Source organism: Mauremys mutica, chromosome 5 (genome assembly GCF_020497125.1).
Source record: "Mauremys mutica isolate MM-2020 ecotype Southern chromosome 5, ASM2049712v1, whole genome shotgun sequence".
Classification (NCBI taxonomy): Eukaryota; Metazoa; Chordata; order Testudines; family Geoemydidae; genus Mauremys; species Mauremys mutica.
Genome location: NC_059076.1, coordinates 117,051,254 through 117,064,046, shown reverse-complemented (window position 1 = coordinate 117,064,046; position 12,793 = coordinate 117,051,254).

Genomic DNA, 12,793 nt, shown 5'->3' with positions numbered 1-12,793 from the left:
GGTCATTAACCACTGGAAAAAGCTACCTATGGAAGGATTACTGTTGTCTGCTTAACTTCAACCGATAAAAACAACAGTGTTTCCTGCACACCACTAGATGGTGATCTTACACCAATCCAAATAATTGAAGTCCTGACAAAGCAGGAATAGTGCAGTAAATAATTTAAGTGATTAGATTGAAGGAGCACCTCAGACCCCAATTACTTTGGGTTTATTCTGTGAAATATTAGGTGAGCAGGTGGAGTTCCATGTAGCTTATCTACTGCACTTTATGAGCTGGATTCATGAAAGGTCTTAGGCACCTAACTGCCACTTTAGGTGCCTAAATCCCAGAATCAGCCCCCATTGGAATTCACAAAAACCTTCGCTTAGCTTCCCCAAACCCTGTAGATGCCGAAACTCGCTCAGCATCTAAAATTGCCTCGGCGCCTATGTTTCTACCTCTGAGCATGTGTGCTGCAGCCCTACACCATGTGTCCGCATGCCCAAAACTATTCCCTAACAGGAGAAGATAGACATTCATCTGTCTGACTCCCCTGTGGGGCCTGCTCTGGTAAGCAGGCTCGGAGCTCACCTACCAGATTGGCCCCATAGACAAACTCACATGCTGCTGCCACCAGCCAGTGGCAAAGCTACAATGGGGCAAATGGTGCAGTCATGCCAGGCATGGGTGGAGGGTGGAGCCCCACTCTGGGGAGGCTAGCCCCAGCTCTGCCACTTCCACCCACGCCCTCCCCAAGGCTGGAGCCACGAGACCCCTCCGTGTTTCCCCCCTGCGCCCAGAGCCACACCTGGAGAGCCCCTCATCGCCTGGAGGATCCCCGGTCTGGCCAAAGCCCTGAGCCCTCCCCCACCTGCCTGGAGGAGCCCCGGGCCAGCTGCAGCCCAGAATGCCCCTCCCCCAAGCCCAAAGGAGCCCTGAGCGGAAGATCCTTGGCCAGATTGGCTGAAGCCCTGAGCCTCCCCTCACCTGGAGGAGCCCAGGGCTGGCCGCAGCCGTGCTGTGCCTCCCCTCCCTGGACCCAACCCAGGCAGTCTCCAGGGTGGCTGAGGAGCTGCTATGTGCCTCCTCAGCTGCCCTAGAACCTGTATGGGACATAATAAAGCAAAAACTTCACCACCAAACCCTGCAACTGGGAGTCCGGCCACACGGGGAAAGGCAGAGCCTCCCCTGGCCTATGATACCTGCTGCCCCTGGTGCCAGGGCCCACAAGGATTTGGGGGCCCAGTGAGAGGAAATGGTGCTCTGGCACTTCACCTGGAGCACAGTTCATGACAGTGGGGCGGACAGGCCGAACCTGTGAGCCCAGTCACAATGTCACTCAAATGTCAACTGCACCACGTGAGTGTGGGGCGAGCAATGGCAGAGAGCAGAGCCGCTGCTGGGAAGCCAGGACTGGGTGGGGAGCTGCTCCAGCTTGAGAGGGAAGTAGAGTGCTATGCCGGGGGTGTGCTGTGTGGCCAGGAAGGTTCTGGAAGCAGTGGGTGAGGTGCAGCAGATGACTGTTGGTGAGTTGTGGGGAGTGTTTGGAGGGCTGCAGAGTGAGGGGGTGGAGGATTTAGGGGGAGCTGTGGGAGGAATGGAGGATGTTATGAGGCAGTGGGGTAGACTGAGGGCTGTGATGTTGGGGGTAAGGAAAATTTTAGATTTCAGGCTTGGGAAGGGGACCCTACCCTATTCTTGCACCAGGGTCCTCTGGGGCCTTGTGCCCCTGCCTCGTAACTTTTAGCTCAGTAGTTAGGGTACTCACCTGTAATTGTGGGAGACCCCCCAGTTCCAGTCCCTCAGGGGGAGAAATGATTTGAACAGGGAAGCTGCCACCTTGCAGGTGAGTGCCATGGGCTATTCAGATGTGAAGGGTCTCTCAGTCTCTCCCGTTGAAACTATTCCACTGTGAATAAATAATAATTGGGCCAGAAAGCAAGAGTAAGCACAAGATTGACTCTGAAGCTTTCTGGTTAGTGCACTCAGGAGGTGAGAAACTCAAGATCCAGTCTCCCTGCTCCAATGACTTAGCACACACCCTTTGGCTTGGCATCTCCCACAGGCTAATGTAGGTGAGGAGCTGCCAAGTATGCTGGTTTTGTAAGTCCCATTCAGAAGTGCCTCTCACTTCCATTCATTGCATAGGGAGCCTAGGCACCAAACACAGGCATTGTGAATTGCAGTGATTTCTAGATGCCTAAAAGTTACGTGTAGTGATGCTCAGCATCATCATCACGTAATTTTCTTTGTGAATCTAGCCCAGGGGTAGGCAACCTACGGCACGGGTGCAGAAGGTGGCGTGCGAGCTGATTTTCAGTGGCACTCACACTGCCCGGATCCTGGCCACCTGTCGGGGTGGGGGGGGCCTCTGCATTTTAATTTAATTTTAAATGAATCTTCTTAAACATTTTAAAAACCTTATTTACTTTACATACAACAATAGTTTAGTTATATATTATAGATTTATAGAAAGAGACCTTCTAAAAATGTTAAAATGTATTATTGGCATGCGAAACCTTAAATTAGAGTGAATAAATGAAGATTCGGCACACCACTTCTGAAAGGTTGCCGACCCCTGATCTAGCCCTATATGTTTTTTGCACCTTCCTCAGAAGCATCTGGTGCTGGCCACAGTTGGAGACAGGATACTTGTCTAGATGGGCCACAGGTGTGATTGGGTCTGGCAAGTCTTTTGATTCTGCAAAATTCTTTTACTTGAACCACCAAAATGTTCATGTTCTTAAAATAAGTTAGCGCATGATCACATTGCTGTAATCTCTGTCTTTCCTTATCCCTCTGTTTGTCTGTCCTTCATCACATCTACATTTAAATTGTAGGCTTTTCATGGCAGAGACTAAGCTTTTCTATTTCTTTCCTTTAAACATGTAACATGTTGGATGCTGTAAAAATGATCAACAACATGAACATTGTTTCATCTAGCTAGATTTCACACACAGTTACTTAGCCTTTTCCGCTTGCTGACAGTCAACATTGAAATAAGATGACCAGTCCCTCAATCAGAAGTATAATTTTATGGTGCTAAGGTAAAGTTTCTTCAGGAAAAGAAAATTAGGGCAACATTGTCATTAATTATGTGCAACTCTCACTTAAGTCAATGGGGCAAAAGCTGGTCTCTGTTGCACTGGTGGGGACACAGACCGGGGGGAAAGGGAGTGTTACCCTCAAAAGTTTGGGGATGACTCACCCATTGGAAAGGGTCTGACATCTTCACAGAGTCCTGCAGTGAATCACCATGACAATGCACTTCACTATTCTGTTGCAAATATAAGGGGCTAGACTGTGATCACCTTTCCTCACGTCACATGGAACCTCACTCCATAAGTATCTACATTGACTTCTATGGAGCTCTATTTGGAGTAACGTACTATTCAACATGACTAAAGTTATGAGAATCTGGCTTGAAGTAAAGGGTCCTGTATAATTCAAGTTCCCTTTTAAAAGACTTCTGCCTTGGATCCATTCTGTTTATTTTGTATTCTTCTGTTTTAATTTTTAATCAGGTGTAATAGCTGACATCTGTCCTATTCATTTGCATTGTCTAGATGCCACTGAAACCAAAACAATGTTATTAACTAAAATAACAAGGCCCAGATTATCTCTCACAGAATATCAATAGCTTCCACTGAAGTCAATGGGTATTTTTTGTATCAGCAAATAAACTTTCTTCCCAGCATTCCTGGGTGTCACACTATTATTAATCTCAAAGCATGCAGGGAGAGTATGCCAAAAGTTTATATAACTCATTGAAATGATTCCAATTTAGATATACTACATAGTATACTCACCAACATATTTCTCTCCTACTTTCATTCTTATGTGCAAACATACTCACTCATCTCTATATACTGTTGTAAATACAGTTAAAAGCCACCAGAAAGATGGTAACCCAGGGATACATTCCCCTCTCAGAGCAAATATAACTCCCATTAATTTAATGGGAGGTAGGCAGCACATTTAGAGAAGACTATATCCTCAGGCATCTATTTGAACAAATGCTGTGCTGACAAAGTAAAGGAACAACTCCCTTAGCACTTATCTTCCCCAGGCTAATATTACATTCCTGAAGTAAAAAGCTTTGCAGCGACTCTCTGAACTCTTAACCAAGGAATCCTTATACATTTTTGAAAATTTTACTTAATATTTCAGGTATGAGTGAGCAAACATAGTTTACAAAATCCACAACCAAACAATATTGTCCAGCTTTGTAAGGATCACCTGGAGCAAGTTTATATAGTTAATATAGGAATACAATTTACAAGTAGTCTTCTTGGAATATTTGGTCCATTCTCTCCCATTTCTTCAGTCTCTTGGATAGTTTTTAGAAGACTCTAAAATTAGAAGACAATGTTCAGCTTTTAATGGGTTTCATAAAAAGAGTTTAGAAAACTATACCAATGCAATTTTGTGTTTGTTTGTTTTTATTCTTCAATATGAGGTTCCAAGATGGAAGAACCTGGAAGACATTGTTTAGAACTATTTAGAGATACATGGCTTTGTAGAATATCCAGCATTGTAGTTCTTTTCAAAGGTTTGTTCAAAAAACATTTTTTTCAGTGGGAGGTCTTAAAGAGAGAGAGAGAAAGGGAGAAAACTGACTCTTTTAGCTTTAAAAGCATTATTATTTACCCTACAAAGTAAAATGTTTAAAAAAACCTCTTAAACTTTACAGAGGCACCTATTCAGAATAGTATTTAAGCATGTGTTTAAGAGCTCTGCTGAATAGACTGCTTTCTTGAATCATGGGCTTAGAGAATAAAGTCTTCTTGGACTTTAATTGTGCACTGTTAATGGGATTCATGATCCTGAATCCTGCAAGTACTTTTAACCCCCCTCCCCTTTATTATGTTAGAGAAAATGTTGCTGGAGAAAAAATGGGGTTTGAGATGTGCTTTAAAAATGGTCATTCTGTTAGGCACAGAGACATGGAGGTGCAATTCCTGATGGTGGGGGTAACATGAGGCAAGCATCTGCAAGAGTCCACTTTACACTATAGCTTTGAACTAATTAGTAGAATGGATAGCTCTGTGCATAGTCTGTGTCCACACAAAACATGGCTAATATTCTGTTAGCAACGGTGACAGCTCACCATGCTTTTCCCTTGCTAGTAGCCAAGATTGGTCAGTGGTTTCACTCCAGCTTGTTCAGCGTGCTGCTATTCTGCTTTATGGATGTGACCCCCTGTGATAAAGTGTACTCCCCACACCAGCTGAATGAGGCCAGGTGGGCCCAATCAGCCAATTAAGCAGCAAATGGGAGAGTTCAGGCTAGGAAGAGACCACTAATTGGAAGCAAGCTCACCTGTGAGGGAACAAGCAGGGGCTTACAGAAAGCCAAGACCGGCAGTTATCCTCCTTGAGGAAAGGGGGGAGAGGACTTCTTGGAACTTAAGAGAAAAGGGTCTGACTAGGAAGAGTGGAATTGGTTCAGGGGTAAGAACAGTAAGGTTAAGGAAGCTGCAGACTTTGATTGTTTGGTAAAGGGCACTGGACTGAATTGAACCCAGAGTAGAGGATGGGCCTAGATACCCCTTCTAACCACTGTAGGGTAGTACTGTTTGGGGGCAGTGCAAGGGTGATAGTGTTAGGGCAGTGGTCATGAGGACTGCCTGATGTCACTTGAACAGAAGAGACTTTGAAGGACTTTACCCTGGAAGGGGAAACCACTTAGTGACCTGGCTGGAGGGCTGAGTCACAAAGAGGGTGCTACAGCTTCTGGAGTAAGAGAGGGCCTGCAGCATGAATGAGAGATTCTGGAAATGAGGAAGACCACATCCTGCACTTGCAATCAGCTAGGTAGAGCTAATGCCCAGAACCACCAGAAGGAGGTGCTGTCAAGTGGTAAGTAGGAAACCCCCACCCCAGTCACATCCCCTAACCATGACTGTGTAGCTAGTTTAATGAGTTCTCCACAACTCTGAGGTCTGTGTGTAGCAGGACACTTCAAAGTGCCTGGCCTTAGTGCTGCTGGTACTATGCTGTGTGCATGTCCTTAAGACACTGTCCTGTACTGAGGCCATTGGGGATAGCTGAGTCAGACACCCCCACCCCCCAATTCATGAGATTTGCTTAAACATAATGAGATTCCTTAAGTATAACTCTGGTTTATTTGTTTTTATTGTATCAACTACCTTGTTTCTGAGCACTGAGTTAATATTTTCAAGCCTTCTCATGCAACTTTGAGATCTAAATTTAAGTGGCAGCTGAGATTCTGGTGCTTTCACATGGTTCATTCAGAACTGGGGATTTAAGATACAGACTAGATAAGTTAGCAACACAACTGAGTGTTGCGACCCAGCTACAAAATCATGGTGTACTTGCAGGGTAGCTGGGCCCAGATGGGGGAAAGGAAAAAGACCTCTGGTATTTTGAGGACCATAGGGAACAGGCTAGGGAACAGAAAGAGATTAGGTTAATGGATCTCCTGTAAACATCAGATCCTTTCTTTTAGAAATATCTCCAATTTTAAATTTACCTCTGTGGCAATAATAGCAAGATCAAGACTAACACACATTCCCTCCATAAATCTTGAGCATATTATATGATAAAGCAGCTAAACAAAGGTGCAGACAAATGGCAACAGGTTATCTTGACTAATCAGGCTAGCAATAATCAAAATGAACATCTGCCCTTGGATCACTTACATGCTGGAATTACTTCTCTAAGGATCATGGCCTCATTCTATAAATGCATGAATAAAACATAATGTTGGTTTGTATCTTAAAGCAGCTGTGATTATCACAAGTAAACTTTTTTTTAAGTGGTCTAGTATACCGGACCCAAAGCCTGACTAGGATTGAAAGTAATGGCAAAGCTCCCATTGACTGGACTGGTTCCTTATTTTTCTATTTGGCATGTCATTTTGTTGTAAAATGATCCCCGTGGTTCCCCCAATAATACTAGTTTGGCTTAAGACTTAAACAAATCTTGCAGTTCCCTCTGGAATGTTTCATGCCTTGCCTTGCCCACTGTACTGCATCTTCCTAGCTTGTTAAGAAAACACTGAGTTTTTATCTTTATATCAAGTGCCCCTTAGTAGGTCTCAATCTTTCCCATTGTCTGTTACAGCTTTCCCCCTATTCCATTTTGTTTCTTACAGCTGTCCCCTTACTCCATTTTGTTTTTGTTCTCCTCCTGTGGCCGCCTCTCCCTGGCTGTTAAGTCGTTTACCAAGAGCCATTGCCCTTCTCAAAGGGATGGCCACTTGTGCTGCGTGCTAAGTGGGACCACTGCCCTGTTCAAAGGGTTAGTCCTGTTATCGCCTTGTTGAACCTGGGCTTTGTGTAGGGTAGGCAATGTCCAGAGCTGCAAGACCTAAAGTGGCCACATAGCTGAGCATATGAGTCATACCTGTGAGCTCAGAACTTTCCCAGGCATGTCCTGTGCCTACCTGCAGTTTTTCCCTGTGTCTCCTCCCCTGTGACAGAGGGAGCCTATCAAAGTTACTGGCGGGAAACTGCCTAAGTTTGCCTTTATAACCAGACATTTTCTGATCAGACCTCAGAAAGGTTCCTGCATTGCTGCCTTGTCTGATCAGCCAGGAGTTCTGGGGGGTCCTTTCTCTGCTCTCATTTTATTTTTGAGCATACCCCCATTTTTAACTCCCTTCCCACGAACAACGAATTTTGCCTGGAGATCTCCTGATTATTGTAAGCAAATTGAGTCCTCTCTGTGTCCTCTGATGCTGCTGCCTTGGGAACTGGTAAGAATCCCTCTGTGAAACTTTCTATACTTTTTATTTTATTATTTTAGCTGCTGGTCTTGTTTCCCCAGCAGACAGACCCAAGCTAACTCCTTGGTCTGTATCTGTAATCTGCTTCTAGCTCCGCAGTGCTTTTGCTGCTAGAAATAAGCCTGCTTGCAGCCGCCCCACTGCTGCAGCCACCACTGGGCACACACCACTCTGCCCTCCGGAACTACCCCTAGTATAAGGTGCACCCATTAGGTTAGGTTTAGCCTTTAGTCTAGATAAGTTGTAATTTCATTTTGCATAGCTGTGGTTAAGTTAGGTTTAGCATTGTACTCTGTAAGTTAGGCTTAGAGAATTGTTGCATTGAGTTTTACTTGCTAATTTGTGTAGTCTTGGATAAGTTAGATCATAGATAAGATTTTGCTGTGTTCTGTATAATTGTGATTAAGTCTGTCTTCCCACTGTCACCCCCCCCCCCCCGGGCTTCCCCAGTCACTTACAGCCTGCTTGTTCTCTGTGTCTCTCTAAGTTTAAATTTCCCTCCGCAGCGCCTCTGCCTTGTGCTCCTCTTTCCCCCTTCCCAATCTAGCATAAAACCCCATTGGTTACCCTTTTTTCTCTCTGATACACCTCACATTCTACATTTACACCACTGACACATTTTTACCCAGAATTGTTACCTATTTAACATATTTTATCCATAACTGTTAGTTGGTTATATGCTGCTGTGACACACCCTTTACATAGAAATTGTTAGCTACCTGTTACATTTATATTTGTGTTAATTGGTTACCCACTGTATTGTATCCTACTGTATTGTACCCCACTATTGAAACCCCCTATACTATTGACTAAAATAAACCCCTCCCCAGTTGTCTACCTTAACAAACCCCATACCCCTCACTATTGAATTTTCCCTGTTTTTGCATTTTCTTAATAAAGTTTATTTTGCACCCCACCAGTGCAGTAATTGTCCCCCAAGATCCCCTACCTGCTGGCAGGGACACCTATCTCTCATCTTCCAGTTCTCTGCTCTTGCCAGCAGAGAACAGCCCCTAATTCAGAACTAAGGATAAACTATTATATAAAGATGGGTGTGATAGGTAAGGGGGCACCAAAGAATAGGGACATATTTCAGGAAAATAAATTGGCCTACCTGTTCTTAACTCACAACAAATACAAATGAGTGCCTTCATGCAATCCTTCATATCAAAAATAGCACAAAGAAATTGGCACTACTTGGTCATCTTCCAATGAATCACCATTAGAAGGTCACTTCAGCAAATTTGGAACTAAACAGAAGCACTTCTATAGATGGATCAACTCACTCCAGTAAGAACTTTATCACCACCTTAAAAGAAAATGGAGTGAAGAATTGCTTATATCCTCACAGGTAAAGAAAGAGACTAGGATTCTGTCAGTATATCAAGAACACCCCTAGTTTCTTAGCACCCTATTTTGTTTCAGGATAAAATACTCCATACACACTACTGGAGTCCAGGCTATTGGTATAAAATACCTTCCAAGGGACTGTTAAATGTAACAAAACATTTTGTAAGTTTGCCATAAAATATGTAATCCCTGGAGCAATATCTTCAAAGGCCCTTCAGTTCTGAACAGACATACAGCATCACCAAGTCTGGGTATTGGGAATGAAATCCTGGCCCCACTGAAAGCAATGGTAAAAATCTTATTGATTTTAATGTGGCTAGGATTTCACCATAAGTCTATGGGATAAGCTAAAGTATCCAATGGAAGTCAAAAATTCCATTCTGTTAGCCAAAAGTCATTCCCATGAAATGGAAGAGAGCCTGTTTTCTTTCTGATGCATACTGGCTGAGCAAATTGTCCACAATGGTGTAGATGGAAACATGCGGGGGGGGGGGGGGAGATGACAACATCTGGGGACACTCTCATGAATGCCACACTTATGTCCTTTCATAATGACTAGATTTTTTTTTCCCCCTCAGAATCCTTAATTCTCAAATAAAAAGTTTCTTTGATTGTTATTTCAAAAGCCTTTCCAGGTATAAGTGAGGTCTGGTACCCAGGCCCCAATACAGAAACATACTTACGCAGATGACTTCAATGGGACTACTTGTGCTTAAAATTAGGCACAGGCTTAAGTATCTTGCTAAACTGTGGCATGGGGTTACTTTCTGAGTATAGATTAAAACTGATTAAAAACAGGCTTGTTTGAAAACCACTAGATGGGGATATTACACTAACAAAAAATAATGAAGTTGGTGGGACAGAACAGATATAGCTAATAGATTAAGTGATTCAAGGAGGATGTATGCCATACTTCTGTATTATTCTGTCAAGTAACAAATGAGTATTAAACTTTCTTTGGTATGACTCTCACAATACAGTAACCTTTGTTTTTCTAAAAATCAGTGTTGAAATAGTGTCCTCTAGTCATAAATATTTGTCCATAAAGCTAAGGTAAAATTCCTGAACTGACAAGCAGTTATTTTCAACTAATAAGTATGACAAAGTAGCTGTAAATTTTTCTGAATCAAAAGGACATTAAGAGCTTGGTAGCATTACTATATATAATTGCTGCAATCAGGAGAGACTGTGTAACAAAGAATGACTTCAAAAATGCCAGATGTTTTGATCTGCAGTTGCCTTCTTAGCTGAATGCAGCTACACAATATTTGTATTGATGATGACTGGCAAGTTATGTAGCAAGTTTTATTTACCTGTTTTCATTTTCTCATCTGTCAGTTTAAGAACTAGCCAATCACTAAGACAACTCAATTTTTTTCAGATGAAAATAGGTTCATATACAGTTAATATTAAACAATATTCATCTATCACAATTGAATGTCCTTGGCTAAAGTGGTGTGGGTGGGTTGTCTTGGAAAAGTCAATAGTTTAGAGTCCACTAAGGACCCAGTTCTGCCATCTGCTCTACTGGCTTGTGCAGTGGCCCCACCTCTTCCCTGCTCTTTCCCCTGTGAGATGTGGGGGCATTCCCTACACTAAAGGGACTGCAGGAACTGCAAGTATGACTGGAGAGTGTGTCTGTGTGTACACAATGTTCAGTGAAATGCCCAGGCAGTATCTGTGCAGTACTCAAGTGGATATTCATAACTCAGAATAAATATACTAGTGCTATTTTGGGGGATGGCCAAGCATATATGCATTAGATCTCCTTTATCAAACCCTACCTGGGTGTGTGTGTCTAGAATGTTATGATGCGTCCATCTTTTTAAAAAACAATTTGGCTTGCTTCCTACTAGCAGTACTAAGAGCATGTCCTTAAACCAATATGGTAGTTGTCAAAGGATTTTCTAATCTGTTTTCACTCTGCTGAATGAAGACAGACAAACCTTGTTGATTCTAATGGAGCATTTGATTTTAAGTATCATTTGAGAGATGTAAAGCAAAATGAAGGAGCAGGAATTTGATGCTGCTTGGTTCAGAGGTGGCATAGCTGCTGCTTCTTGAAACTAACTTTTTTTTTATCTGAAACAAGATTAGAGCCCAATAATCATAAACTGTAAAATTTAGTTCTGGGACAGTCAGGCCCATGAAAAGTATTGCAATACTAAGGCAGAAAATCTAACTATTTAGGCAGTTATAAAGATCTTTGTCTCATTCTCTGATTCAGGGCTTAGAACAGCCTAACTGTTGCTCTAAATTATGTCAGCTGCAATGATCTTGTAGGGGTAGCTGAAAATCAGGCAGAGCACTATATGCTCTGGCTCCCACTCTCCTGCACATCTTGCCCTTGGTCATGACTCTGGCCTGACTCACTCTATCTGTGACCGATTGCACCCTGTGTTTACACCCTATACCTAGGGCCGGCTCTAACTTTTTTTTTTTTTTGCTGCCCCAAGTGCCAAAAAAAAGTACTGCCCTGTCAAAACAAAAACAACCTCGAGCCCTGCCCCGCCAACCGCCGCCCCAAAAGCACCACCCCACCAAAACAACCCCCGTGAGCACTGCCCCACTGAAACAAACAAAAAAACCAAAACCCAAGTGCCACCTTGGCCCAAAAAACAAACCAAAAAAAACCACCCTGAGCACTGTCCTGCTGAAACAAACAAAAAACCTGAGTGCCACCCTGTAGTGAGTCGGTGTGGCTCCCCTCCTGCCCGGCAGAGGGAGCTGCCCTGCCAACACCTCAGTGGGCGGAACTTCTGCCCCCAGTCCCCGCCCCCCGGAAGTCAAGGGGCGGGGCAGGAAGTAGAAAAGGCGCATGCCCAAGCTCAGTCAACACCCAGCCGCCGCCGGGAGCAGACGTGCCTGCGGGAGCTCCCGGCTGGGAGCCCTCCTCGGCCCAAGGTAACTGCCCTGCCTGGCCGGAGCTTCCCCTCGCCCACTACCCAGAGGAGCCCGCGGAGCCTACCCGGAGCCCGTACTGGGAGGAGCCCCCAGGATTGCCGAGCGCCCGCTATGAGGAGGAGCCCCCTAGGCCCTGCTGTTACCCAGAGGAACCGCCCGAGCCGTCCTGGCCCAACTTCCCAGAAGAGCTACCGGACCTGCCGCCAAGCCCTCCACCAGAGCCGATGCAGACCGACTGGCCTGAACCGGGTGCGACGGACGAGGTAGGCCTTGAGGGGGAGATGGACTGTAGCCCGGGGGTAGCCGACCCTTGTCCGGCTGAGGGCACTGATGTGCCCATGTCAGTGTGTTGCGGCCAGGATCCCCACTGACTGCAGCGGGTCCACGCCGCTGCTAGGGCCCCGGGCTGGGACACAGTGGAGTGGGTGGGCCTGTGTCCCCCCTGCCACCCCACTCACGGGTGGCAGTCTCCCCCTCAACCCAGCGCTCTGGCATAGCAGCTTGCACTTGGCTGTTGCTGCTCAGCCCTGCCTGAGGGTTTGAGCTAGAGCTGCTGTTTTGCTGCCCCGCCCTGACTGAGGGCTTGGGCGTTGTAGACTTGAATTGCTGCTCAGCCCCTGCCTGAGGGTCTAAGCTAGAGCTGCTGTTTTGCTGCCCCGCCCTGACTGAGGGCTTGGGCTTTATGGACTTGAACTGCTGCTCAGCCCTGCCTGGGGGTCTGAGCTCTGCTTCTTGTTACTGCCCGCCCTGAGCTAGGGCTTGGGCTTACAGACTGAACCGTTGCTCAGCCCTGCCTGAGGGCCT